This window comes from Pongo abelii, chromosome 10 (genome assembly GCF_028885655.2).
Source record: "Pongo abelii isolate AG06213 chromosome 10, NHGRI_mPonAbe1-v2.0_pri, whole genome shotgun sequence".
Taxonomy (NCBI): Eukaryota; Metazoa; Chordata; class Mammalia; order Primates; family Hominidae; genus Pongo; species Pongo abelii.
This window is the reverse complement of record NC_071995.2, coordinates 35911361-35934995: the sequence shown is the minus strand read 5'-3', so window position 1 is coordinate 35934995 and position 23635 is coordinate 35911361. Positions and strand designations below refer to the sequence as shown.

Here is a 23635-nt window from a genome sequence, read left to right as displayed (position 1 = left end):
AGAGGAAGCAATACAGATACGAAATTTCTTTCAATTATTTTTTGATGCTGGATTGATAGCTCTTTGAATGTGATGTGGGGACAAGCTTGGTCTTCAAATAGTCCTGGCATCATTTAGGTTTCACAATGATGACAATGTTCGAAAGCAGTTTGATTGCTATAGTGATAGTTAACACTCAGAAGCATGATTCCCAGCCTTTTCATGACTTTTATGAAATTTAAATGCACTCTATTTTCAGTTTTCCTAAAACACCATCATATACAGTCTCAGATATATAATTATAATAATATATACATGAATTGCTTTTTGTAGGTAACAAAAACAGTGTTCATTCATAATTTTATTCATCCTTAAAATAATTAGGTAAAATACTTAGGGTAAATGTCATCTCCACTTTACAAATTAGAAAACATAAACTCATAAAAGTGAATTACTTTGCTCGAGTTTATGAAAATATATAGGTAGAAATTGGCAAAGTGAAAACTAAAATGATATCTTCAGATTTTTATTTCAGAGATCCTTAATAAATGATAGATCCAAAATTCTTGTGCAAATAGAGAAAAGTACAGAGTTTTTCTGGTTTTTTTTGGGTTTTTTTTTTTTTTTGTGCGTGTGTGTGTGTGTGTTTAGCTTGTGCTTTTTCTTAAAGTTTCTTAAAGTTTTCTAATTTGATAGAGGACTCAGTAGGCTGTAAGCACTAACAAGCCATAAGACTTGAAAGGTAATTCCTATTGACAATCTCCTGTTGCCCACTATTCTTCTGAAAGGAAGCTACTTTTTAAAAAAAAATTTGCTTAGCTGAATCACAGCCTTGTCACTTGTAAATTGTGTGCTCTTGGGCAAGTCATGTATGGTATTGATAATAGTATTATCTTGCTGGATATTTGTAAGGATATAATGTAACAGCATAGGGTATTAGCTATCAATATCATCTTCATCTTCTTTTTTTTCTTTCTCCAGTCACCCCATCCCAACCTGTCAACACCTGTCCATCCACTCTCATCTTTTTGTTTTGTTTTTGAAGATGGAGTCATGCTCTGTTGCCCAGGCTAGAGCGCAGTGGCTTGATCTCGGCTCACTGCAACCTCTGCCTCCCGGGTTCAAGGGATTCTTCTTCCTCAGCCTCCCGAGTAGCTGGGACTTCAGGAGCGCACCACCATGCCTAGCTAATTTTTGCATTTTTAGTACAGATGGGGTTTCATCATGTTGGCCAGGCTGGTCTCGAATTCCCGACCTCATGATCCGCCTGTCTCGGCCTCCCAAAGTGCTGCAAATACAGGCATGAGCCACTGCACCCGTTTCATTTCAATCCCCAAAAGGCAAGCTACATTAAAACATCAACTTTTCCTTTCTTTTTACTTTCTTATGGTTAAACCAGTTAAATGTGGCTCATTTTAAATAATAGCCCAAATTTCATACAGAACAATTCTGAAAAATATCAACTAAATATTACCAAAAATACCAACTTAATATGATAAGACAAAAAAAAAAACTCAGTGGTATAATCTAACTAGCTAATAATGGTCTAAAATTCATAGTAATATGAAAAATGACAGGTCTGTTTATGCTATTTTAAAGTTACCTTTACTTCAATGTCTTTATATGATTTGAAAAATAAAAAGGAAAATATACAATTGTATTCTCACCTTGTACAAACTTTTTTTTAAGTTTCATTGTTTTCTTCAACATTGAAAGTCATGATAAATTTCCTTGAAATTTCATTTTCTGAAAGAATGTAGAGGGAACACATTTTATTTTATTTATTTATTTATTTATTTTAACTTGCCAAACATTTATTATGGGAAGTGACAATGTTTCAAATTTTTTCTGCACTTTGTTTTATATTTTTTAATTCCGCGTGATTTTGTTTTCCTGTTCTACTTTTTCTACCTTCATTGGAATAATTTTTTACTTATTGTGCTTTTCTCTCTATTTTTTTTTAATTATTATACTTTAAGTTCTAGGGTACATGTGCACAATGTGCAGGTTTGTTACATATGTATACATGTGCCATGTTGGTGTGCTGCACCCACTAACTCGTCATTTACATTAGGTATATCTCCTAATGCTATCCCTCCCTGCTTCCCCCACCCCACAACAAGCCCCGGTGTGTGATGTTCCCTTTCCTGTGTCCAAGTGTTCTCACAGTTCAATTCCCACCTATGAGTGAGAACATGCGGTGTTTGGTTTTGTCTTTGCGATAGTTTGCTGAGAATGATGGTTTCCAGCTTCATCCACATCCCTACAAAGGACATGAACTCATCCTTTTGTATGACTGCATAGTATTCCATGGTGTATATGTGCCACATTTTCTTTATCCAGTCTATCATTGATGGACATTTGGGTTGGTTCCAAGTCTTTGCTATTGTGAATAGTGCCTCAATAAACATACGTGTGCATATGTCTTTATAGCAGCATGATTTATAATCCTTTGAGTATATACCCAGTAATGGGATGGCTGGGTCAAATGGTATTTCTGGTTCTAGATCCTTGAGGAATTGCCACACTGTCTTCCACAATGGTTGAACTAGTTTACAGTACCACCAACAGTGTACAAGTGGAGAGGAACACATTTTATATATGGCAGAATACACAGTTAAATTCAATCATTTGGTCAGAGATAATCACAAGGTTGTTAAGCATAAAGTAGCAGATACTATAATTATAAGGTATCAGGAGAACTTAATTTAAAAGTTTAAAGCAGCAAACAGTTTTTAGGTTATTCTGATTCCATGAAGCTTTAAAATGTTTACTGATCATTCATGATGTGCAAAATTGATTAAGTAAAGCAAGTGGTGAAAAAAACAGTTAAACAAAATTTCTCGCATTGAAGGTTAGAATCAGAAAAGAGAGGATAAGATAAAATAAATAGTACATTGTACTTATGGGAGAAGATAATGCAATCCGTAAAAAGGAGGCAGGCAATAACTGTAAAGCAACTCTTAAAAAAGGGAGAGACCATACTCTGAAACAGGGTGGGAGACAGTGGCCCAGGACAGTCTGATGGAGACTGGGACATTTGAATTGGGACTGGAAGGAAGTACAATTTCAACAGAGTGGTAGAAACTCTTCAAAGAAGAGTAGCGTAAGACTAGAAGTAGACAAAGTCATGTTTAGACTAATAATGAACTGTACTTTTGTTCAGTTTAGGGCAAGATTGGGTGAGAACATTTCTTGGAAGTAAAGTATGGAGGCCTCTAAAGCCATATTAAAAATTTTAACTTAATTTCATGACCAATAAGGAGTTTCATGATTGAGGCTCTCCTTATGAAAATGAATCTGTCAATTGCAATTAGAAGTAATTGTCTTTATAGCAGCATGATTTATAGTCCTTCGGGTATATACCCAGTAATGGGGTGGCTGGGTCAAATGGTATTTCTAGTTCTAGATCCCTGAGGAATCGCCACATTGACTTCTGCAATGGTTGAACTAGTTTACAGTCCCACCAACAGTGTAAAAGTGTTCCTATTTCTCCACATCCTCTCCAGCACCTGTTGTTTCCTGACTTTTTAATGATTGTCATTCTAACTGGTGTGAGATAGTATCTCACTGAGGTTTTGATTTGCATTTCTCTGATGGCCAGTGATGATGAGCATTTTTTGATGTGTCTGTTGGCTGCATAAATGTCTTCTTTTGAGAACTGTCTGTTCATATCCTTTGCCCACTTTTTGATGGGGTTGTTTGTTTTTTTCTTGTAAATTTGTTTGAGTTCATTGTAGATTCTGGATATTAGCCCTTTGTCAGATGAGTAGGTTGTGAAAATTTTCTCCCATTTTGTAGGTTGCCTGTTCACTCTGATGGTAGTTTCTTTTGCTGTGCAGAAGCTCTTTAGGTTAATTAGATCCCATTTGTCAATTTTGGCTTTTGTTGCCATTGCTTTTGGTGTTTTAGACATGAAGTCCTTGCCCATGCCTATGTCCTGAATGGTATTGGCTAGGTTTTCTTCTAGGGTTTTTATGGTTTTAGGTCTAACATGTAAGTCTTTAATCCATCTTGAATTAATTTTTGTATAAGGTGTAAGGAAGGGATCCAGTTTCAGCTTTCTCCATATGGCTAGCCAGTTTTCCCAGCACCATTTATTAAATAGGGAATCCTTTCTGCATTGCTTGTTTTTCTCAGGATTTTCAAAGATCAGATAGTTGTAGATATGCAGCGTTATTTCTGAGGGCTCTGTTCTGTTCCATTGATCTATATCTCTGTTTTGGTACCAGTACCATGCTGTTTTGGTTACTGTAGCCTTGCAGTATAGTTTGAAGTCAGGTAGCCTGATGCCTCCAGCTTTGTTCCTTTGGCTTAGGATTGACGTGGTGATGCGGGCTCTTTTTTGGTTCCATATGAACTTTAAGTTAGCTTTTTCCAATTCTGTGAAGAAAGTCATTGGTAGCTTGTTGGGGATGGCATTGAATCTATAAATTACCTTGGGCAGTATGGCCATTTTCTTGATATTGATTCTTCTTACCCATGAGCATGGAATGTTCTTCCATTTGTTTGTATCCTCTGTTATTTCCTTGAGCAGTGGTTTGTAGTTCTCCTTGAAGAGGTCCTTCATGTCCCTTGTAAGTTGGATTCCTAAGTATTTTATTCTCTTTGAAGCAATTGTGAATGGGAGTTCACTCATGATTTGGCTCTCTGTTTGTCTTTTATTGGTGTATAAGAATGCTTGTGATTTTTGTACATTGATTTTGTATCCTGAGACTTTGCTGAAGTTGCTTATCAGCTTAAGGAGATTTTGGGCTGAGACAATGGGGTTTTCTAGGTATACAATCATGTCATCTGCAAACAGGGACAATTTGACTTCCTCTTTTCCTAATTGAATACCCTTTATTTCCTTCTCCTGCCTAATTGCCCTGGCCAGAACTTCCAACACTGTTGAATAGGAGTGGTGAGAGAGGGCATCCCTGAAGACACATGCACACGTATGTTTATTGCGGCACTATTCACAATAGCAAAGACTTGGAACCAACCCAAATGTCCAACAATGATAGACTGGATTAAGAAAATGTGGCATATATACACCATGGAATACTATGCAGCCATAAAAATGATGTGTTCATGTCCTTTGTAGGGACATGGATGAAATTGGAAATCATCATTCTCAGTAAACTATCACAAGGACAAAAAACCAAACACTGCATGTTCTCACTCATAGATGGGAATTGAACAATGAGAATACATGGACACAGGAAGGGAAACATCACACTCTGGGGACTGTTGTGGGGAGGGGGGAGGGATAGCATTAGGAGATATACCTAATGCTAAATGATGAGTTAATTGGCGCAGCACACCAGCATGGCACATGTATACATATGTAACTAACCTGCACATTGTGCACATGTACCCTAAAACTTAAAGTATAATAATAATAAAAATAAAAAAAGAAGTAATTGAAAGGGAGAAAAGTGTGGAAAATTAACAATTGTTTAGCTTAACATAATAAGGGTCTGAGATAAACGTGTACACTGGAGTGTTAAGGAGGTAACAAAGATGAGAACTGTTGAAGAGGCAAAATTTACAGAACTTTCAATAATTCTGAAGTATAATATGCATGCCCCTAAGAGCCCATATCTTAAGTTTATTCTGAAGTATACATAAACTCACTTAATTTTCAAAAACTAATACCCAGATCAAGGAAACGAATATTATTAGTAGCCCCAAAAGACTCCTGCTTCTATTACTGCTTCCACCGATTATACTGACTTTTAACAGCATAGACTATTTTCAATTGCTTTGATACCTTATATAAATAAAATTATCCATTACATTCATTTTGTCTGTCTTCTTTCACTCATTATCATCCTTGTGAATATTTATGCACATTTTTGTGTGTTGGCAGTCTTATTGCTATACAGTATTATACTATGTAGGCAAACAATAGTTAATTAACCCATTCAACTGTTTGTGGGCATTAGAATAGTTTCCAGTTTGCAGTAATAACATACAATGCTGCTATGAGGTTTTGTGTTCATGCATTTTGGTGAATATATCTAAAATTTCTGTTGGATATATACCTCAGGATGGAATCAATGGATCATGTACATATGCAGCTTTAGTAAATAATGACAGTTTTCTAAAGTAGTTGTACCAATTAACAATCACATTAGACAAAAATGAGAGTTTCTATTGCTTTGTATCCTCACAAATATTTTGTATTTTCTATTTTTAACATTTTAGTCTTTCTGGCATGTGTATCATAGTTTGTCTGGATGGGTTTCATTTGCACGTCTTTTGAATAATTTGTAAAATTACCATCTTTTTTTTTTTCCTTTTTTCCATTTGTATATCCTCTTTTGAGAAGTTGTAAGAGCTTCTCAAATATTCTGGTTATAATTCCTTTGTCAGATACATATGTGGCAAATAACTTCTTTCACTCTCCAAATTGCCATTTCACTCTTTTTTGTCTTTTGATGAAAACAGGTTTTTAATTTTAATGTGGTTTAATGTATCAATTTTATCTTCTCTAATTCATGCAAAGGACATGGTTAGATGCCATAAAGTAAGTACCAATACCTTAACTATGAATCTTTTGTTCAGGTGACTAGAATCTTCTTAACCTTGTTAAGGAGAATGCTAACTTCTTCTTTTATAGGACACACATTTATAGGATTTTACAAGTAAAGGAGAAGATACAAAGGATTACTCTAAATTGCCTATTGTGGGTGAACCGGAGTTACTATTGGCAAAATCAGATAAGTCAGTGAAATTCCTGTTTAGGGGCAATTATGGCTTGGATTTTAGACACACTGAATTTGAGGTATTTATGAAACATCTAAGCAGAAATATCTAGTAGGCCTCAGATTTTAGTAGGAGGGTGATGGTCGGAACTGTGGAATTGTTTGGAATTACTGAGGGGAAGACTGCAGACACAAGAATGTGACTGAGAACAGAACCTTAATATATGCCTCTAGCTAGTGGTTGGATATTACAAATCCATATTTCAAATTGTCTGTTAGCAGTTTTAACTAGAAGCATCCTTGCCTCATACTAAAGGCATGTAAAACAAAACTCATTATCCTTTATCCCCTGCTGCTCCCACTGTTGTTCACATTTTCACTCCCACTGCACTTCACATTTCTGGTATCAGCCCTGATTCTTCCAGCCATTCAGATGCCAAACTTGGGAGCTAACAGTGACTCTTTGTTCGTTTTCATCCCTTTAGTTTGTCATAAATGTCTGTGAGTTCTTCCACTCATTTCTTAATTTTATTCTCATTGTCATTCCCTTGATTATTTTAATGATCTCTGAAATGGGTATTTCAAATTCTGGGCTCTTCTCCACTTGAATCCTTTTGTTGCAAAGCATTTTTATTTTTTTTAGCTTCTGTTTACTGAGCCAGGCACTGCACAAAGTGGTTACATAAATATGTCCCTTAATTTTCATAAAATCCTGTTAAGAAATTGGGACTTAAGAGTTTAACTTTCTGTTGGTCAACACAGAGTCAGGATTCCAACCTAGATGTATGGGAGTCTGAAGTCATGTGACTACTGTGCTCTCTTCCTTCACACAATCACCACATCTATTGTCCTAAAACCTTTTCACATGTTGCCTCTTCCACACCGCTTTTTCCCATGCAATAAAGTATGAAAGGCCTCTGGCCTGTATGCAAAGCCCTCCATAATATGATTTCCATCCATTTCCTCAAACTGTTATCAGTCATCTGGCAAAACTGGTATAATCGCTGTCTCCTTAATATAATACACACTCTAGAGTCTCCATGACTTATCTCACATCATAGCCTTGGTTGTTACTCCATCTTATTCCTTGCAGCTTAAAATAAATGTAGTGTACCTCTATAATGTAAACTGTAGTTACCTGAAACATTTATGTGTTTGTGTCTGTATGCATGCTTTTTGAAAGTCTGTCACCCAAATTTTATTTTCTCCCTAAAGAATGAAATTATTTTCATGGCACATCCCATTAGTATTCTCTGCACGCACAATACTAAAAATTTTCAAAGTCCCCTTAATACATTTTTATTCTGTAGTGATGATTGTTAAGGCATGCTAACTCTTCAGTGGTATCATTTTCACAATTTTGTATCATTAATGAAGACTGTTAAGGCCTTTGTCCCAGCCTAACTGCCTTTCTAAGTTAGATATATATATAATCTTTGGATATAAACATTTTCCAACTGACTTCAAGTCACTTGACAGTAATTTTATTCACAAGAGAACTTCAATTCTAATTTTGTTTAAAAAATGTTAAATAAACTAATGTCTTATATCTGGTGTCTCTCTTTAGTCACTTACTTTCCAACTCATTGAATACGTTTGTCAAAATATAACTGGCTACACATTTTCTTGGTAAAACATTAGTTTATTGTTCGTGATTTAATAACCTAAATATCGATGGACCTGGTCTCCTAACAGTTGTTCCTTTATTTAAATTACATTACAAAATTTGACACACATTGTTAGAAAACTACATTTTCATTACCTTATTTTTCTTTTCTACTTAATCATTAAACTTCCTAGAACCTGTAAGTTTTTTAAAAACCTTAAAAATCTGGAATTATTTCTTTAGAATTGTGTTTATTTTTTCCACTATCATAAAATCATAGAGTGGAAGGTCCTTTAGTCATCATCTGTTCCAATCTTTCAGCTCATAAATGAGAAAATGAAGACCTATGGTAGTGCTGTGCTTAACTTGTTAGTATAAGCACTGAGGATTTCTAAATTTCTGTCTAATGCTTCTCCATTAAACACACTACTCTATCTTTTTTTGTTTATATTTAATAGGTTTTCTTAGAAATATATAGTTTAAACAGTCAACAACTGCTTTAATACTGAGCCTTGATCCTCAGAAGCAACTGACTTAACTACTCAAACTCTTTCTTCTGCTGTTTATATCTCTAGCTCCAAACAAATATATTACTTTTTCATATTTTTCAATTCAACTGCATTGTTTGTAGAATTTTTCCTCATGCTACATGCTCATTCCTCAACTCCCTATCCTCCCAATATTTTTACATCACAAATTTTGGTAATAATATTTCCTGTCTATATATAATGACTATTTTTTGAAAGCTGGAATTTATAATTGCCTCATTTTAATTTGCTTAATTTAGTACATATCTATTACTAATTCTTCCCCTAGACTACTTTTGGTAGTCAAACAAATCAGGTAAATTCCCCCATGTACCTGTGTGATTCTGGGGTACATAATTTTTAAATAAACTTTTTAGAATAGTTTTATAGAAAAATTATGAAAGTAGTATAAAGAGTTCCCATACACCCATATTCATTTTTTTCCTATTATTAATGTGCTACATTTGTCACAATTAATGGATCAATATTGATCAATTTTTTATTAAGTTCTTACTTCTTTCAGATTTCCTTTTTACATAATATCCTTTTTATTTTCCAGAATCTCACCCAGAATACAAATTACATTTAGTTGTTATAACTCCTTAAACTACTCTTGGATGTGACAGTTTCACAGATATTTCTTGTTTTTGGTGAACTTGATAATTCTGAGAACTGTTGGGGAAATAATTTTAGAATGCCCCTGCTATGGTCTGATGTTTCTCCTCCCGAAATTCAAATGTTGAGACCAAATCCTTAGTGCAATAATATTAAGGGGTGGAGTCTCCTGGGGGTAATTAGGTCATGAGGGCTCCACCCCATAAATGGGATTAGTGTCCTTGTAAAAGTGGCCTGAGGAAGCATGCTTGTGCCTTTGCCATGTGAAGATGAAGCAAGAAGGCTCCATCTGTGAAGCAGAGCAAGCCCACACCAGACACCAGATCTACTGCTGCCTTGGTCTTGGACTTCTTAGCCTCCAACATTGTTTGAAATAAATTTCTATTACATATAAACCACCAAATCTAAGGTATTTTGTGATATCAGTCTGAATGGACTAAAACAGCCCCTCATTTGGGATTTGATACTTTTCTTATGATTAGATTGGGGTTATGGATTTGGGGGAGAAAGACAACAGAACAAAATCCTCATTACAGTGAATCAAGAATACATACCATCAACATGACGAATCACTGTTGCTGATTGCCTCGATCACTTAGCTGAGCTAGTGTTTGTCAAGTTTCTCCACTCAAAGTTTATTCCATTTTCCCCCCTTTCTATACTGTCTCTTTTTAGAAGGGAGCTAATATTGTTCAGCCCACACTTAAGAGGCTGAAAGTTACCATTCACTTCCCTGAGGGTAGATACCTACATAAATTATTTGGAATTCTTCTGAACAGGAGATTTATCTATTCTTCTCCATTTATGTGTATATTCAGTCATTTATGTCATTATGGATTAATGGATATTTAATTTACATTTTTGTTTGTACTTTAATGTTACTTTATTCTGTTGTTCTAATGATTCTAGCTTTGGTCACTGGGAACTCTTTCTGTTGGCCCCTGTGACTCTTTTACATGGAGACACAATGTCCATCATTGTGAGATTTTTTTCATTTACCATTTTCTTACTTTGTGGCATTAGCATATGCTCCAAGGACATTTTGTATATTTTCCATCCTGGTCTAAAGACCAGCCATTTCTGTAAGCAGTCTTTGTTCCGTTATTGGAGAATGGCATTAGAAATCAAGATTTGGGCATGGGGCATGACTGTTGCTTCTGCAGCATCATTGCTTCCAGGCTTTCTCAGCTGATGGGCAAGGAAATATGTGCATCCTAATCTATTTATGCAAGTTACATTTTATATGTCACATGCGGGTTACATTAAGCTAAACATGAGTTCACATTTGATATCTTCAGTATATTTCCAAGTATAATCCTTTATGACATGTATTATTCTAGCCTCCTTTCTTTGATTATTTCTAACCTTCCATACCAAGAGTGAGAAACATTGCTCCCAATTAAGTAAATACATCCCCTGTGTATTTACTTAATTTCTCAATTCCAGTATACATATTTAGTGGTTTCAGAATTGTTAACCTATAGCTCTGTAAGAAACAACCTTATCTACTAGAGTATAATGCTTATGTTTTGTCTTTTTTCCTAGATCATATTCATATTCAAATTCAGGACCATTTTCCCACACTGTGGTAATACAGTTAGATTCTTTTGTTGTGTTCTGAGTTCCATTCTAAGATTCCTTGACCTCCTAAATGACTTTAAATATTTTCATACAATAAAGTATTTGTACTGTAAAATTCTATGTGTTTTGACAAATGCATAGTGTCAAGCAGTCACCATTATAGTATCATACAAAATCTTTTTCAACAACGTAAAAGCAATCCCTACATTTCACTATTCAATTCTCCTTCTTCCAAACCCTTGGCAAAGACTGATTGGTTTTCCAAGTCCAAATTTTGCATTTTTCAAAATGTAACATAATTGGCATCCTATAGCACACAGCCTTTTCAGACTGGCTTTTTTCATTTGGCAGCATGCATTTAAGATGCATCTGTATTTGTTTATACTTTGATAGCTCATTCCTGTTTTAGTGCTGAATAGCATTACATTATATGAATGTACTTGAATTTGTCTATTTACCTATGTAAAGACATCTTGGTTGTTTTCAGTTTGAGGCCATTGAATAAAGCTGCTACAAACATTTGTATATAGGTTTTGTATGAACATAAGTTTTCAAAGCACTTGGGCAGATATCTAAGAGTGCAGTTGCTAGATTATATGCCAAGACTATGTTTAGCTTTGCAAGAAACCACCAGTCTTCCAAAATGGCTCCACCATTTTTTATTCCCACCAGGAATTAATGAGAGTTTGAGTTGTTCTGCATACTTGCCATCATTTGGTATTGTCAGCTTTTTTTGTATGCTAAACAGTCTAATAGGTGTATAGTGGTATCTCATTGTTGCTTTAATTTGCATTTTCCTACTGACACACGATGTTAAATGTCTATTTGTATGCTTACTTCCTGTCTGCATATCATCTTTGATGACATGTTTGTTCAGAACTTTTTCTCACTTTTTAATTGGGCTTTTTTTTTTGTTGCTGAGTATTAAAAGTTTTTCTGGTATATTTTGGATATAAGTCCTTTATCATATATTTGTGTTGTACATATTTTCTACCAGTCTATGAATTGTGTTATTGTTTTAAGAGTGTCTTTTGCAGAGCAGAAATTTTTAATTTTAATAAGGTTTTTTAGATTTTTATTTCATGAATCATGCTTTGGTGCTGTATCTAAAAACTCATGAACAAACCCAAGGTCAATTAGATTTTCTCCCCTGTTTCATCCTCCAGAAAATTTATTGTTTTGCATTTTAAATTTAGGTCTCTGTCTTAGTCCATCTGCGCTGCTATAACAAAATACTTGAGGCAGGGTAATTTAGAAAGAAGACAAATTTATTTGTCACAGTTCTGGAGGAGAAGTCCAGGATCAAGGCATCAGAAGGTTTGATGTCTTGTAAGGGCTCCATCTTGGCTTCTAAGAAGTTGCCTTACTGCTGCATCCTCTGGACGGGTGAAATGCTGTGTCCTCAACAGGTGGCATGAATGGCAGGGCTAGAAAGGAGCAAACTCCTTCTGTCAAGCCCTTTTATAAGGGCTCCTTATCCCATTTATGAGGGCAGGGACTTCATGATTCAGTTACCTCTTAAAGGCCACACTTCTTACTACTGTTGCATTAGGAATTAAGTTTCAACATAAATTTTGACAAAAGCATTCAAACCACAGCAGACTCTGATCCATTTTACATTAATTTTTGTGAAAGGCCTGTACATATCTGTCGTAGGAGTGTTTGTTTCTGTGGCTGGCTCATGTGGCAGCATTGAATCCTTCTCAATCTCTTTAAGCAGTGAAAAAGCTCAGATGTAGAGTTCTACTTTCTGTAATTTACTATAATTTAAACTTTAGCACAAAAACATTTTCTTCAGTATAACTCTAGATTTTTTTCAGTGCACATGTCTACACTAAAATTTAGAGACACTGGACATTTAAAAAATTTCTCTATAACTTTACAGAAAGTTTCTGGCTTTCCCAAACTAAGACTAGATACCTTGCAGAAAATGAAACAGAAAATTTGAAATATTCTATATCTTAGTTAGAAATTTTCATTTTCCTTGAGCCATGTAAAATTATAAACCAATGTTTATAATTATTTGGGGTTTAATAAAAAAAGTTCATTGATCACATTTATAGTTAGTATTCCCAATGATAAAGTGAGATCTTTCTAGATTTAAGATTCTATTTTCATTTTTTTTTAAGCATTTCCAATTCCGGTTAACTTACACAATTTTTTAAGAAGAAAAAAGTTTTACTGAATACAGTTAAGATAGTTGGAAGCTGGGGTCCTAATTTCCTCCCCAATTTAGAAAATGAAAGAGATATTGGGGATACATTTAAGAGTGAGCCAGGAAAAAAACTCAGACTCTCACTTCTACCATAGCATTTTCAAGTAAGAAATCATACAGAAAACTACTATAATATTGGCAACATGGAGTGAGATTATCAGTGAGGAAGGAAAACAGTATTTTATTTATCAATCAAGAGGAAGTCCCACATGTTCACAAGTAACACTTTTCATCATACTCCTTTTAATAACCAGAGGATGTACCTTTTAGTGCTGTGGTACCAACTCAGCTGTTAGTAAGTGTGGAGCCTACGAATGTCAAGTAAAGAAAGCTGTCAAAATGGAATCAGAATCCTTTGAAAATATTCACCTTTGCAGTGATGTCATTCTAACTGTGCAATGCTTTTAACTTTTTAATGTGTTTCTAAATATTAAGCATGCCAAGCTCTGAATTCTAAGATACAATACCTCAATAGATTCAAATCTTAGTGGATTGGACCTTGACCTGGATATAAGGCTTTCCCTTTTACTAAAACTGAATTTAGACATAAAAGCTTTTTTTTTCTCTTTCACTCTGGAATAGGAAACTTGACTTACTTAGTGTCTAGCATCAACTACGACTTTAAGAAACATTTTCTTGCCAGGATTTTGATACCCTTTATTAGTGTCAGCTGACTGGTAGAGAATATATATGAGAGAGAAATGCTCAGAAGATTCTAGCTTGTGGCAAATCTGATAGGAAACAGGTCAAATATAAACCATAGCATTGACAAGGAAGACAACTCTAATTAGCATTTCTATTTATGCTTAATTTTTCAGCACATTAAGAAAAGGAACATGAAGATGAAACTGTAACTGCTTGGTGGCAAAAAAAATCTGTTTTCTGGCAATGTTTGAAAGCATCAACTAAAATAAGAAATTATTAAATATAGATATAAGTTATTTTAGATCATACTTATGTAAGTATCAAATTTTGATTAAGGTCACCTTTAATCCATAAAAGAAAAAAAACTAATATGAATAGGTCAAGAAGAATAATAAAATGATAGGGGAGACTCAGGAAAACAAAGGATGTTATTATATAATAGTAAGAGAAATCACTGAGTTAGGATTCAGGAGGACTGAATGTTTGTTTTAGCTCTGCTGCTACATGGCTATTTGATTTTAGGAAAAGTGGTCACTTCATTTCTTGGATTCAGTTTCTCCGTCTGTTACATGGTGGTCACAGCATCTGAGATCTTTTCCATCTTTCAGTTTCTCTGAATACATAAGAAGAAATAACACAGGTGAAAACATTTTGAAAAATATAAAACTCTACACAAGAGCAAGGTGTTACTGTCATTGGTGAAACTTCTTACCTAAAGACAACAGGTGCAGATTTCACAGCTGTTACTGACAAGTGGGCAGATTCTACAGGTGGGTCATGTAGACATGCTGCTTCAGGCTGAGTCTTGCAGGAGTGAGGAACTTCACACCCAAATAACTGCTAAGAGGAACAGTGCCAGTGATGGCCTCCAGGCCTGAGAGTCTTTACAGCAATGTACACAGGACTAGGAGGGCAATGTTGCAAAACTTCATAATCTTGTAGCCCCTTCTTGAAAGCAGAAATATAATACGACAATTTCCATAGCAGAATTTTACTTCTTTTAGCCTCCAAAAAGATCAAGGAATTACCAGGCATCTCTACAGATTGGCCTTCTTCAACTGGCCTTTCTAGCCCTTTAAGAATAAGCATTCTCATGAACATAGGCTTCTTTATTCCTTAAGAAAAAAAGATGAACAAAATGTCATTGGTTATTATTTACTAATGTTTACACGCATACACTTGATCTGAGAAGTCTCAGCTCCAAATGCAGTTGATGAGGGCTAGAAAAGTGACAAAATGAACACTTGTTTCACTTCAAGTTTCCCTAGGCCCTTCTTCCCTACTGTCTCCACCCCCTTGCCCCCACAGCTCTTTAAAAGATGTCATTTTTATTTATTTATGTACTCATTAAATAGGTAATAATTTACATGATCATCAAAATGATATAAAAAATCTATTAAAAAGTTTGCCCCATTGGATGTCCTCTCTCACCACTCCTATTCAACATAATGTTGGAAGTTCTGGCCAGGGGAATCAGGCAGGAGAAGGAAATAAAGGATATTCAGTTAAGAAAAGAGGAAGTCAAATTGTCCCTTTTTGCAGATGACTTGATTGTATATTTAGAAAACCCCATCATCTCAGCCCAAAATCTCCTTAAGCTGATAAGCAACTTCAGCAAAGTCTCAGGATACAAATTCAATGTACAAAAATCACAAGCATTCTTATACACCAATAACAGACAAACAGCCAAATCATGAGTGAACTCTCATTCACAATTGCTTCAAAGAGAATAAAATACCAAGGAATCCAACTTACAAGGGATGTGAAGGACCTCTTCAAGGAGAACTACAAACCACTGCACAACGAAATAAAAGAGGACACAAACAAATGGAAGAACATTCCATGCTCATGGATAGGAAGAATCAATATCGTGAAAATGGCCATACTGCCCAAGGTAATTTATAGATTCAATGCCATCCCTATCAAGCTAGCAATGACGTTCTTCATAGAATTGGAAAAACTACTTTAAAGTTCATATAAAACCAAAAAAGAGCCCACATTGCCAAGACAATCCTAAGCAAAAAGGACAAAGCTGGAGGCATCACGCTACCTGATTTCAAACTATACTACAAAGCTACAGTAACCAAAACAGCATGGTACTGGTACCAAAACAGAGATATAGACCAATGGAACAGAACAGAGCCCTCAGAAATAACACCACACATCTACAACCATCTGATCTTTGACAAATCTGGCAAAAACAAGCAATGGGGAAAGGATTCCCTATTTAATAAATGGTGCTGGGAAAACTGGCTGGCCATATGGAGAAAGCTGAAACTGGATCCTTTCCTTACACCTTATACAAAAATTAATTCAAGATGGATTAAAAACTTAAATGTTAGACCTAAAACCATAAAAACCCTAGAAGAAAACCTAGGCAATACCATTCAGGACATAGGCATGGGCAAGGACTTCATGTCTAAAACAGCAAAAGCAATGGCAACAAAAGCCAAAGTTGACAAATGGGATCTAATTAAACTAAAGAGCTTCTGCACAGCAAAAGAAACTACCATCAGAGTGAACAGGCAACCTACAGAATTGGAGACAATTTTTGCAATCTACTCATCTGACAAAGGGCTAATATCCAGAATCTACAAAGAACTCAAACAAATTTACAAGAAAAAAACAACCTCATCACAAAGTGGGTGAAGGACATGAACAGACACTTCTCAAAAGAAGACATTTATGCAGCCAACAGACACATCAAAAAATGCTCATCATCACTGGCCATCAGAGAAATGCAAATCAAAACCACAATGAGATACCATCTCACACCAGTTAGAATGGCGATCACTAAAAAGTTAGGAAACAACAGGTGCTGGAGAGCATGTGGCAAAATAGGAACAATTTTACACTGTTGGTGGGACTGTAAACTAGTTCAACCATTGTGGAAGACAGTGTGGTGATTCCTCAAGGATCTAGAACTAGAAATACCATTTGACCCAGTCATCCCATTAATGGGTATATACCCAAAGGATTATAAATCATGCTGATATAAAGGCACATGCACACATATGTTTATTGAGGCATTATTCACAATAGCAAAGACTTGGAACCAACCCAAATGTCCAACAATGATAGACTGGATTAAGAAAATGTGACACATATACACCATGGAATACTATACAGCCATAAAAAAGGGATGAGTTCTTGTCCTTTGTAGGGACGTGAATGAAGCTGGAAACCATCATTCTCAGCAAACTATCCCAAGAACAAAAAACCAAACATCACACGTTCTCACTCATAGGTGGGAATTGAACAATGAGAACACTTAGACATAGGAAGGGGAACATCACACACTAGGGCCTGTCATGGGGTTGGGGGAGTGGGGAGGGAAAGCATTAGGAGATATACCTAATGTAAATGATGAGTTAATGGGTGCAGCACACCAACATGGCACATGTGTACATATGTAACAAACCTGCATGTTGTGCACATATACCCTAGAACTTAAAGTATTAAAAAAAATTGAAAAAAATAAAGTTTGCCCTGTCTATCCAATTTATCTCCTGAGCCTTGCAATCAACCTTTTTAGTTGCTTCTATATCTATTCAGTGTTTCTTTATGTATATCAATAAAACTGTTTGCACATCTTCTTATTTCTCTTCTTTATCACACAAAAAAGTTGTGTGCCAAATACATTCTTGTGCTCCTTGTCCCCAAACTTTTCTAATATAGCCTGCCATTTACGCACTTTGCAATGTAATGGTCACATAAGCAGAAAAAGCCGAGTCTGATTCATTGCAAGGTTATTGCCCTTCTGAGGAGGAAATTAAAACTATGTAGCAATTTTAATTTTAAAGTAAATTGTGGTGCTGTGGCATAGCTGTGACCCCAAGCAACAATCTCATCTAACAGTCTTAGAACATTCTGTTGGCATTTGATGTCCTTAATAGCCCAAAGAAACCACATAAAAGTGCTTTAAAAAAAGACTTGTTGAATTCAATTAAATTTAGAAGAAACTTGGCTGTTTAGCTTTTGTTTCACTTTTGCTTTAGTTTAAAAACTGTGAGGATGAGGAAAGTAGTTTAGATGTTAAAACTTAAGTAATAAACAGATGGAGAGAAGACATAAGTGTGAAAAACTGTCAGTCTATCCATCCATTCATGCATGCAGTGAGAATTACTGAGCTCCTGCTATACTCCAGAAATGATTCCACACCCTGGGGATACAGTGGTAAAAATGCCAAGCTCATAACAGCTTGATGCCTGTATTCTAGGCTCTAGCATATTCTATTACCCTATACAAAGGCACTATGATCTGCCACCAAAATTACTGCTCTGCCTCCTATCTCATTTCCTCATTTCTATCCATCCAGCCTTTGGTCTACACTCATAACAGCAGCCAGACTTGTTCTGTTAAAAAACAAAGGCCAGATGATGGCATCCCTACTCAAAATCCCCTGATAGTTTCTCATCCCCTTTGAGTAAAAGCCAACGTTCTTATAAGGCCTACACGATCTAGCTCTCTTACTGATCAGTGAAACTACATAATGATACATTTAGATACAAAACATTATAAAGACTATGAAAAATGTAGAGTAATATATAACAGCATTTCTCTTTCCACTGAGCAATATTAAGTACTTAGTGTGTACAGATTACTGATGCTACCTTTTTAGATTCCAGGTATGAGAACGGTTATGACTGAGCACTAAGTGCAGGCATTGGCTTAAGTAACCATAGATTTCCTTTCATAAAAGCCTTGACATATTTAATGGAAGTGGTAGATAAACATTTATTATTTCTGCTGTACCATTGTCCTATCTATCCATTAAGAAAATGTGCAAGAAAGCACAGCAGAAAAAAAAATTGGTTGAAAATAGTAGATTTAGTTGAGGCTGAATTGAAGATCTTTAATTCTTTCCCTTGGAATTTCTCAGAGTTCAGAGACAGGCTCAATAATAAAACAATTCGATGCCTTAAATCAAATATAAATCAATGCCTTAAAAAATACTGTTTTATTTTGCAAATGAATGAAAAGATCCCAAATTTATATTTCCCAAAACACCGAAAAGAGGATTAAAAAGGTGGTTGGCTATATTTGTTTCCAAACAGAGTCAGATATTAAATGTTACAGATAATTTTCAGCCAACTGACAGGAAGACTTTTAAACTATAATAGTTTTATATACTTTCGTGTAACTTTTGGTAAAGTGGATTATACGGCTAGGATTTCCAGACAAAAAAAAACCACTCCCAATTCCTTGAAAGAAAATAGTTTATACTATTTACCATGGCTGCATTCTGAACTTTAAATGCAAATAGTATGGTTATGCAATAGACACTCAAAAAATCTATTGAATGAATTAATAAACAAATAGATCCAAATAAGTCTTTCTTGCATATTTATTAGTAGAAAGAAAACAAAGAACCAGGACCATCTAGGAGATTTACCTATGTTTGGGATAGGAACCTCTCTTCCTCTGGAATTCCTTGCAGGAACATGCATTTAAGTTGTGCTTTAGATCCCATGAAGCAGCATGGGGGTGCAGAAAGAGAAGGCTGGTGGTGGTCAAAGACTCCTGAGCTCATATCATGGCATCCTGTTTGCTAGCTGACAAAGTGATCTTATGTGTGTTAGTTCTGTGGTTCCATTTTGCTATTTATAAAATTTGCCTAACACTACCTCCCTTACAGAAACATAGTGAGGATAAAGGAGGTAACATCTGTACAGATCTCATGGTCTTTGCATTTAAGTTCTCTCTCACTGAAATACTCTTTTCTCAACACATTGCTTAGCTGTTTCCTTCTTTTTATATTTTTTCCATAGGTTATTGGGATACAGGTGATATTTGGTTACATGAGCATGTTCTTTAGTGGTGACTTGTGAGATTTTAGTGCACCCATCATCTAAACAGTATACATTGCACCCTATTTGTAGCCTTTTATCCCTCACCACTCTATCACTCTTCCCCCCAAGTCCCCAAAGTCCATTGTATCATTCTTATGCCTTTGCATCCTCATAGCTTAGCTCCCACGCATCAGTGAGAACATACAATGTTTGGTTTTCCATTCCTGAGTCACTTCACTTAGAATAATAATCTCCAGTCTCACCCAGGTTGCTGCAAATGCTGTTAATTCATTCTTCTTTTTCTCTGGGTAGATACCTAGTAGTGGGATTGCTGGATCAAATGGTTGTTCTAATTTTAGTTCTTTAAGGAATCTCCCCACTCTTTTCCATAGTGGCTGTACTAGTTTACATTCCCACCAGCAGTGTAGAAGTGTTCCCTGATCACCCCATCCACACCAACAGCTACTGTTTTTTTGATTTTTCGATTATGTCCATTCTTGCAGGAGTAAGGAGGTATTGCATTGTGGTTTTGATTTGCATTCCCCTGATAATTCGTGATGCGGAGGAGTTTTTCATGTTTTTTGGCCATTTGTATATCTCCTTTGAGAATTGTCTATTCAGGTCCTTAGCCCACTTTTTGATGAGATTGTTTGTTTTTTTCTTACTGACTTGTTTGAGTTCATTGTAGATTCTGGATATTAGTCCTTTGTCAGATGTATAAATTGTGAAGATTTTCTCCCACTTTGTGGATTGCCTGTTTACTCTGCTGACTGTTCCTTTTGCTGTGCAAAAGGCTCTTTAGTTTAATTAAATCCCAGCTATTTATCTTTGTTTTTATTGCATTTGCTTTTGGGTTCTTGCTCATGAAATCCTTGCCTAAGCCAATGTCTAAAAGGGTTTTTCCAATGTTATCTTCTAGAATTTTTAGAGTTTCAGGTCTTAGATTTAAGCCCTTAATCCATCTTGAGTTGCTTTTTGTATAAGGTGAGAGGTGAGGATCCAGTTTCATTCTCCTACTTGTAGCTAGCCAATTATCCCGGTACCATTTGTTGAAAAGGGTGTCCTTTCCCCACTTACTGTTTTGGTTTGGTTTGTTGAAGATCAGCTGGCTGTAAGTATTTGGGTTTATTTCTTGGTTCACTATTCTATTCCATTGGTCTATGTGCCTATTTTTGTACCAGTACCATGCTGTTTTGGTGACTATGGCCTTGTAGTATAGTTTAAAATCAGGTAGTGTGATGCAGCCAGATTTGTTCTTTTTGCTTAGTCTTGCTTTGGCTATGTGGGCTCCTTTTGGTTCCATGTGAATTTTAGAGTTGTTTTTCCTAACTCTGTGAAGAATGATGGTGGTATTTTGATGGGGATAGCATTGAATTTGTAGATTGCTTTTGACAGTATGGTCATTTTCACAATATTGATTCTACCCATCCATGATTATGGGGTGTGTTTTCATTTGTTTGTGTCATCTATGATTTCTTTCAGCAGTGTTTTGTAATTTTCCTTGTAGAGGCCTTTCACCTCCTTTGTTAGGTATATTTCTAAGTATTTTTATTTTTATTTTTGCAGCTATTTTAAAAGGAGTTTTGTTCTTGATTTGATTCCTACTTGGTCACTGATGGTATATAGAAGAGCTACTGATTTGTGTACAATAATCTTGTATCCAGAAACTTTGCTGAATCTTTCATCAGTTCTAGGAGCTTTCTGGAGGAGTCTTTAGGGTTTTCAAGGTAAACAATCATATCATCAGCAAACAGTGACAGTTTGACTTCCTCTTTACTGATTTTGATGCCCTTTATTTCTTTCTCTTTTCTGATTGCTGTGGTTAGGATTTCTAGTACTATGCTGATGAGGAGTGGTCTGAAAGTAGGCATCCTTGTCTTGTTTCATTTCTCAGAGGGAATGTTTTCAACTTTTTTCCATTCAGTATTATGTTAGCTGTTGGTTTCTCATAGATGGCTTTAATTACATTGAGGTATGTCCCTCGTATGCCGATGTTGCTGTGATTTTTAATCATAAAGCAATGCTGCATTTTGTCAAATGCTTTTTCTGCATCTATTGAGATGATCATATGATTTTTGTTTTAAATTCTGTTTATGTGGTGTATCACATTTATTGACTTCAGTATGTTAAACCATCCCTGCATCCCTGCTATGAAATCCACTTGATCATGGTGGATTCTGTTTTTGATATGCTGCTGGATTTGGTTAGCTAGTATTTTGTTAAGGATTTTAGCATCTATCTTCATCAGGGATATTGGTCTGTAGTTTTCTTTTTTGGTTACATCATTTCCTGGTTTTGGTATTAGGGTGATGTTGGCTTCATAGAATGAATTAGGGAAGGTTCCCTCTTTATCTTGTGGAATAGTGTCAAAAGGATTTTTGCCACTTATTCTTTCAATGTCTGGTAGAATTCTGCTGTGAATCCATCTGGTCCTGGACTTTTTTTTGTTGCTAATTTTTAAATTACCATTTCAATCTCACTGCTTGTTATTGGTCTGTTCAGGGTCCCTAATTCTTCCTGACTTAAGCTGGAAGGGTTGTTTTTCCAGGAATTTATCCGTCTTCTAGTTTTTCTAGTTTATGTGCATAAAAGTGTTCATAGCAGCCTTGAATGATCTTTTTTATTCCTGTGGTGTCAGTTGTAATAGTTGTTTCCCTTCCTAATGAGGTTATTTGGATTTTCCCTCTTCTTTTCTTGGTTAATCTTGCTAATGATCTATCAATTTTATTTACCTTTTCAAGGAACCAGCTTTTTGTTTCATTTATCTTTTTATTTTTTTATGTTTCAATTTCTTCTAGTTCTGCTCTGATCTTTGTTATTCATTGTGCTATTTGTTGCCTGTGTATCTTGGGTGTTTTGTCTTTTGTTTTTGCTTTTTAACTTGTATTTTTGTTTTATAGGTCCTATGTGATTTATGCTTTAAAGAGTTCTCTTTTGATGTGTTTCCAGGATTTGTTTCAAGATTTAGAGCTTCTTGTAGCAGTTCTTGTAGTGGCGGCTTGGTAGTGGCGAATTCTCTCAGCATTTGTTTGTCTGAAAAAGACTGTAACTTTCCTTCATGTGATGCTTAGTTTTGCTGGATGCAAAATTCCTGACTGATAATTGTTTTGTTTGACAAGGCTGAAGATAGGGCCCCAATCCCTTCTAGCTTGTAGTGTTTCTGCTGAAAAATCTGCTGCTAATCTGAAATGTTTTCCTTTATAGGTTACCTGGTGCTTCTGTCTCACAGCTCTTAAGATTCTTTCCCTCATCTTAACTTTGGGTAACCTGATGGCAATGTGCCTCATTGAAGAACTTTTTGTGATGAATTTCCCAGGTGTTCTTTGTGCTTCTTGTATTTGCATGTCTAGGTCTCTAGTAAGGCTGGGGAAGTTTTCCTCAATTATTCCCCCAAATATGTTTTCCAAACTTTTAGATTTCTCTTCTTCCTCAGGAATACTGATTATTTTTAGGTTTGGTCATTTAGCATAATCCCAGACTTCTTGGAGGCTTTGTTCATATTTTCTTATTCTTTTTTTTTGTCTTTTTTGGATGGGTTAATTTGAAGACTTTGTGTTTGAGCTCTGAATTTCTTTCTTCTACTTCTTCACTTCTATTGCTGAGACTTTTCAGAGAGCATTTTGCATTTCTATAAGTGTGTCTGTTTCCTGAAGTTTTGATTTTTTTTCTTTATGCTATTTCCTTGAATATGTCTCCCTTCAACTCTTGTATTGGTATTGGATTTCTTTGTATTGGGCTTCACCTTTCTCTGGTGCCTCCTTGGTTAGCTTCATAACTAACCTCCTGAATTCTTTTTCAGGTATTTCAGGGATTTCTTCTTGGTTTGATCCATTGCTGGTGAGCTAGTGTGATTTTTTGGGGATGTTAAAGAACCTTGTTTTGTCAAATTACCAGAGCTCATTTTCTGGTTCCTTCTCATTTGGGTATGCTCTGTCAGAGGGAAGTTCTAGAGCTGAAGCCTGTTCAGATTATTTTGTCCCACA

General features: G+C 35.5%; 1 non-coding gene across 1 annotated transcript; it reads right to left on the bottom strand.

Annotated features, from left to right (window-relative positions):
* Positions 1 to 6467: 6467 nt before the first annotated feature.
* On the bottom strand, positions 6468 to 6591 carry LOC112135994 (U6atac minor spliceosomal RNA). Its single transcript, XR_002917207.1, has one exon. It is a non-coding gene; the product is annotated as a U6atac minor spliceosomal RNA (small nuclear RNA).
* Between the last annotated feature and the right edge of the window lie 17044 nt (positions 6592 to 23635).